Source organism: Macrobrachium nipponense, chromosome 29 (genome assembly GCF_015104395.2).
Source record: "Macrobrachium nipponense isolate FS-2020 chromosome 29, ASM1510439v2, whole genome shotgun sequence".
Classification (NCBI taxonomy): Eukaryota; Metazoa; Arthropoda; class Malacostraca; order Decapoda; family Palaemonidae; genus Macrobrachium; species Macrobrachium nipponense.
In genome coordinates, this window is record NC_061092.1 from 11,024,655 (window position 1) to 11,032,049 (window position 7,395).

The following is a 7,395-nucleotide window of genomic DNA, read 5'->3' on the forward strand; positions in this document are numbered from 1 at the left end:
AGAGAGAGAGAGAGAGAGAGAGAGAAAACTTTATCTCTACGATATCAAAAAGTCTTTTAAAGTTATTCCAAGGTTAGCGACGCGTATAATCGAAAGAACTATAAACTATTATTATTATTATTATTATTATTATTATTATTATTATTATTCAATACAGAATCCATTCCTACAGAAGAATGTAAGACAACCATATACGCCTACCAAGATATTCTCTTCAACCGTACAATGACTTTTCGTATACTTCTCCAAGGGGCCCTCAAACACATTCAAGCCGGTCCCAAGCCTGGATAAAAGTGGAAAAAATTGAAAGCTGAGTTGGCAGCTTAACTCATTTATGTGAAAAAGAAAAGTTACTGAAACTTTAACCATCATCACCCATTATCGGCGCTGTGCAAGCGGTAAAGAGGCCTAATGAGATTCGAGATGGTGTGTGTGTGTGTGTGTGTGAGTGTGTGTGTGTGTGTGAGAGAGAGACTAACAACACAATGACGGAAAATATAAAAGAAAATAACTTTTACTTTAAAGACTTTTTGCACTTTCAAAACATTACGAACAAAGTTTCGCCAAGTAAGGAACCAGCCCAGAATTCTGCAATGCATGTAGGAAGTTAAGTCATCGCCCTAGTATGTCCAGACAAAAAAGAAAAAAAAAAAGAAAAAAAAGTGGTCATACTCGGATATAGTCGCCTCTAGCTAGTGTCTACGACAAAAGCAAAGTAACTGCATGTCTGGCACGCTATCGATCCTTAAAAAATATTCTTCATGAATATCTGATAAAGAATTTAAGACCGTAATTCTTAACTTTTCAATTTATGGCTTGATGAGGAGGTTGTACGACGATGATGAAATGTTACGTTGTACATGGCGAGATATAAATTATAAATCTTTAGATCCTTAATTTTATAATTTGGTTGATGAAATGTTCTATTGGACTCGAGCTATAAATTACAAATCTTCAGATTCTTAATTCATAATCTGATTGAGCACAGTTGCATAGGAAGGACAATATATGGATGGAGACGCCGATATTTTTTGTTCAATGCAAATAGTGTTAATATCTTACCGGGTAGTGTTGAAAAACTAATAATGAATAAAGGAACAAAAGGAGGCCAATACCATTACCATTAAATGTAAGAATATTAAAAAAAATCCTCTAACACAAATTAAAAAGTAATTGATTAAGAGAATATATTCAAAAAACGCTTTTGAATTTGAGGGATGAAAATGATGGAGAGTATTAAAACGGAAAAAAAAAGTGTTCTCTAAAGTCTACATGACATTTGGGGGAAAAATTAACTCGAACCAGATTTAGCTTAACTTTCGAGAGGTCACGTCCGTTCTCTGCTGAAGTATCATAAAATAAATTTCGTTCAAGTTGCGCCCCCCCCCGCCACCCCATCCCACCCCCTCCCCCGCCCCCGTTTTTTTTTTTTTTTTAAGCTGGAAACGTTAAACTTTTGAGTCCGTTTGGTTCGGAAATGAATTTGTGAAGATTGAAAAGTATATAGAGTCTGGCTATTACATTCGTCGATTTTTTCTTGTTAAAACCAAAATGACTTCTAACCTCATACATAACTGGAGGATTTTCTGGCTTGGCGAAGGTATGCACTCGTTTGAGTGCTCTTTTATTTCATATTCATAAGGTCATAAATATAATTCTGCTTTCCCGTTGAAAAAGAACATTAAAAAAATGTAAAAAAAAAACTATATGCATCAATCATTACAATACCATAAGCAAAATAATAATAATAATAATAATAATAATAATAATAATAATAATAATAATAATAATAATAATCTCAAACAAATAATTTCTCTAAACATCCCGCGCCTTTTTTTTAAAGTGTTGTTATTTTGGCGTTACAAAATAAACGCGTTACAAAAATTATTTGCAGCAATTAACATCCGCAAGACACAATTACAAAACATTCATGACGTCAAGCTTAGCCCTGGACTTTCAAAAACACTTTTGAAATCACGACAGCGCTTCTGGCGCGAAAGAATCCCTAATAATTTAATTAACTAGTAAATAAAATAAAAAATATTAAATAAAATACCGCTGATAAATATGCCATTGCCACTGATGACACACAACGAGTTCTGAGAATCTGCTGAAGGTAGAGTTGCAAAATCATTACTGCAATACAAGGCCACCATTCTTTGGAAGAGTGTGTTGAACATCACTGAAAAATGCTTTTATCTAAAGCAATTCTACGAGAACAGTTTACATTCGAGCGCACAGGGACAGATGTTTTACATACACGCACACACGCGCGCGCGCACACACACACACACACACACACACACACACACACACACACACACATATATATATATATAATGTATGTATGTATATACATATCAAACACAAATACACACATATATATATGTATATATATGTATGCTATATATATATATATGTATATATATATATATATATATATCTATATATATATATATATATATATATATATATATCTTATATATATATATATATTAAATTATTTATAGTATATATATAGAGAGAGAGAGAGAGAGAGAGAGAGAGAGAGAGAGAGAGAGAGAGAGGACAGTCTACACCAGAAAGAGAGCGCTTGCATCTAGATTAATCGTTCTTGACTTATTCATACCAGGGACAGAAACGTAAGATATACCGCAATTCTTTATGACTGGCCCGCGCAATTTCATGCCCTTTTATAGCCCAGGCCCGTAAAAAATAAGAGGAGGGAGGAAGAAGGAAGAAGGGTGGGGCTAAGGCTGCCTTTTAAAGACGGTAGACTCTTCAAGAGGCGAGATAGAAAAAAAAGGTATTTGAAAACGGTGGACGAAACGTTTGCATAGTCCTTAAAAAAACCCAACGTTTTCTTAAATATACATTTTCTTCTTATTCTGTATTTTGGTACTGAATGCTTCCTCCAATCATGCTATATCCTATTTCCTTTGAATTTCCTTCGACTTACTTTAAATTTCAAGCCAAGAAATACATTTCAGAGCACTTCACAATATAAGCCACCCTTTCAATCCTAATATTTCGCGGTTTATGTTCGCGCTAAATAAATCATAATTTGCTACAGATATCCTTCGTGAACCTTAATGCAAATATTCCCTATTTTCTGATGGTAAATTCTGCACAAACGTTTTACATTAAATTATAATTTGCTACAGATTTCCTTCGTGAACCTTAATGCAAATATTCCCTATTTTCTGTAGGTAAATTCTGCACAAACGTTTTACATTCAAATAAATGAATAGTAAAAAAACTATGCTGAAATCATTTATCTTTAAACACAAACTTTTGCCTTTCTTCTGCGCCAGAGCATTGGTCGTGCTTTTCTGAACTTTGTCGATTTCTATATTCTTTGGAAAACTCACCACTATGTGAACTGTCGACTAATGTCAAATTTCCTTTTTAAAACCTCTTGCACTTTCCAAATGTCAAGGAGAAACACACACGTCAAATAATTTTCCAAACATTTCGCGACCATCGAACATATTCACACATTTCAAATCAAGTATTCTACAAAGAGAAACGTGAAATGCAAAACTAAAGATAGAAATCTGACGTCACTTTACTGCTCACGAATGTGTTTCGAAGCCGTAAACCAATATTTTCTGGAGTTCTGCAAGGTGGCATTCTGGGACCTCCTCTATTTTCAATCTTTACGTGTGGCCTTGAGACGACTCTCATATGCAATGAGACGTTCTCGAAATAACTCTTGTACGCTGACAAAATCCAGAAGAGAAAATGGACCACAAACAGCATTTCAATAAAATCGATCAACCCAATACTAATACCGATGACTTGGTTGACAAAATACCATGGCGGGAAGAGAACGCTGTAGTCAGTCTCTCTCTCTCTCTCTCTCTCTCTCTCTCTCTCTCTCTCTCTCTCTCTCTCTCTCTCTCTCTGGAAAACAAACCACAATTCTGGAAAGCAGCAATAAGGTAGGAACTAAAAGGACAGTGGAAGGAAAAATTCCCTCAACTTCAACAACATTTTCAAGTCATATAGAAACCAAACTTGGGAAGTAGCAATAACGTTAGAAATGTGGAGCCACTTTAGCGAACGCGCACCATTCTCTCTCTCTCTCTCTCTCTCTCTCTCTCTCTCTCTCTCTCTCTCTCTCTCTCAGTAGTATAGTAGTAGTAGTAGTAAAAATAGTAAACATTCTCTCTCTCAGTATTAATGGTAAAAACATATAAAAAAATTCAAGAACTCTCTCTCTCTCCCTCTCTCTTTCAGTAGTAGTAGTAGTAGTAAAAAAAGTAAAAATTCTCTCTCTCAGTGTTAATGGTAAAAACAAAAAAATTTCAAGAACTCTCTCTCTCTCTCTCTCTCTCAGTAGTAGAAGTAGTAGTAGTGGTACTAGTAAAAATAGTAAACATTTTCTCTCAGTATTAGTGGTAAAAACATTTTAAAAATATTCAATCTCTCTCTCTCTCTCTCTCTCTCTCTCTCTCTCTCTCTCTCTCTCAGTAGCAATAGCAAAAATAGTAAATATTCTCTCTCTCAGTATTAGTGGTAAAAACATAAAAAAAAATCAAGATCTCTCTCTCTCTCTCTCTCTCTCTCTCTCTCTCTCTCTCTCTCTTAGTAGTAGTAGTAAAAATTCTCTCTCTCTCTCTCTCTCTCTCTCTCTCTCTCTCTCTCTCTCTCTCTCTCTCTCTCTCAGCTCAGTAGTAGTAGTAGTGGTGGTGGTAGTATAAAGAGCACCATGGCAGCCTACCACATTTATGAGCCAACTAATAAGGGAGAAGGTCGTAAAAACACCTCATACCCATCGGAGTTCCTCGGAGCACCATTACCTGAACCAAGCGTTCATAGATGCTCCTCGATCGAGGCTTTTGTAAATCCTGCCCATAAAAAAAAATTTCCAATTTCTTGGAGACATCACAGGTATGTGCATCCGAAGAACAAGCAAAATTAGAAAGAATGTCTTACTTGAAGACACAGTTTCACAAACAAACAAACACATAAAACATGTTATACTTAAGGAGACAGTTTCACAAACAAACAAACACACACAGACACATTTAATTCAGATGGGGAGTGAAATTGTTCGAACGAATATTCCACCGCTAAAGAATTCTTTTTTAATGCTCTGAAAGTGCTTGATCTAACGGCGTTAATGAATAAATTAGATTTATAATTTTCTAATGGGTTTGACCAATGACAGCACAGTTAAAATTAAAAACGAATTTTTGTAGGCTAATATGTGAGAGAGAGAGAGAGAGAGAGAGAGAGAGAGAGAGAGAGAGAGAGAGAGAGAGAGGGGGGGGGGGGGGGGGGGGGGGAAAGGGGGCGCGCTTGAAACTTTTGGTAAAACCAAACTAATGAGACATTTTGGACACTTGTATTCTTCCATTTTATTAAAAAATAAATGAAATCGGACATGGTGAGTCCGCAGACTTTACAGAATGACGATTCTCTCTCTCTCTCTCTCTCTCTCTCTCTCTCTCTCTCTCTCTCTCTCTCTCTCATTTACAAAAGGTAATAAGGTGGTACAAAACGTCCGACCGTAGTGGCCACTATGATAGTAATATATGGACGCTTTACTTACAAAAATACGATTTTCTCTCCATCTCTCTCCCTCTCTCTACTCGTCGTCCCCATCGTCAATAAACTCGGTCTTACGTCCGTCCTCCTCGTCTCTCTCTCTCTCTCGCTCTCTCTCTCCTGAGGAAGACCTTAAAGGGAATCCAATGGCTGTCTTCGAAATAGAAAATGGGAATCACGATGGAGGCTCCGTTATTGAATTCCCTCTCTTCATCAGGACGGGATAAAGATATTTCTCCGCGAGATAAAAAAAAAGATAATGGAAACGTAATCAAATTCTACATCTGTAAATGCAGACATATATATATATATATATATATATATTATATATATATATATATAATATATATATATATATTATATATGTATATATTATATATAATATATATTCTAGATTTTAGATTTTTCCAACAGAAGGATTTTCTCTCTTCTCTCTCTCTCTCTTCCATGATAGGGACCATTATCAACGCAACACGCTAGCAACCATAGCCACACACGAAAGCAATCATCATGACGATCTAAATCCCAATTAGGACTACTTTATCCCTTTTACAACTTGTAATCGGCCACTTTATGTTCCTCCTCAGTTATCAGTGGTAACTGACAAAAAAAAAAAAAAAAAAAAAAAAAAGATTGAGTGAAGTGAATTAAAATAATTATCTATTTCCTGTCACCAACATTTATTGCAGTAGACAGATTTCGAAATGAAAGGATATTTTAATTACTTGAAAACTGCTGCTCCTATTTTCACCAAACTTCTTATTCTCTTTTGAAGGGATGGTTGCAAAAAGTGTAGGTTTATGTTGGAGTGGGGTTCGCTAGCCACAAGTCTGGCTTAACCTCTAGCTGCAGCCCACCAATTCACCAACTATCAGGTGATGAACTCACTGGATTTACTTATCTTTAATTCACGGATAATCGTTTCAACTTCCCCATGACATTATTCATACCTGAATTTATATGAAGAAAATAATAAACAGAATTAAGCTTTAATATAAAATAGTACGGTTCACAACACAAAAACATCAAAAGATTTTAACTTTGAAACTGAAGCAGAATAAAGTGTGAAATCTGCAGTCAAAATACGGCTGACCAATAAAGAAAGGTAATTATAAAATCTAAATCGAGCCTACTATTCAAATTAAATATTCATATAAACACGCTCTTTAACGTTTTAAAAAAATAACCTGTTTAAATATATGCAACGTTTCGGTAAACAAGTTATCATACGCAACGTTCACGTATGGGAAATAAATATTTACGCACAAATCAGAAAAAAAAAAAAATGAGGCAAGAGCCACAAACCTCCCTTAAAAACGAAAACAAATCACAAGCCTCGATACTCGTGAAGAAATCCAACCTTCATTTCTTCCCAGGAGGGTAAAAAAAAAATACATAAAAAATAAAATAAAAAAGAAGGGTGGGCTGATATTCGAATCTGAGTCTCAGAAACCAGACTTAAAATACATAAAGAGGTGGCTGGTCGCCGTCCCAGTGGCCACTCCAAGACAGATTGCAGTTTTAGAATTCAACGGAGGTGTTTCCCCCGACCAACTTTTCTCATTGCTTTTTGGGCGACTGTGGGGGGGGGGGGGGGGTGGTGGGGGGGGGGGTGGGGCTGGGGGGTGTTACAAAAACAAGACGGAACACACACGTGCACAAACAAACAGGGACGGACGGACGTATGTGTGCATGCACTCACGTACATACTATAGTAGATTCACATCAACCGTGCTTTTGACGTCTAGGCTAGTCGCTTACGACGCTCCGGATAAGCCAATGACAGAGCTGAAACTCTCATTCTCTCTAGAGAGAGAGTTCACAGGCCGGACGTATGGT

General features: G+C 36.2%; 1 protein-coding gene across 1 annotated transcript in view; it reads right to left on the bottom strand.

Annotated features, from left to right (window-relative positions):
* LOC135206123 (protein unc-119 homolog B-like) overlaps window positions 1-7,395 on the bottom strand; it is a 127,725-nt gene that overhangs the window by 10,734 nt on the left and 109,596 nt on the right. The window lies entirely within an intron of this gene.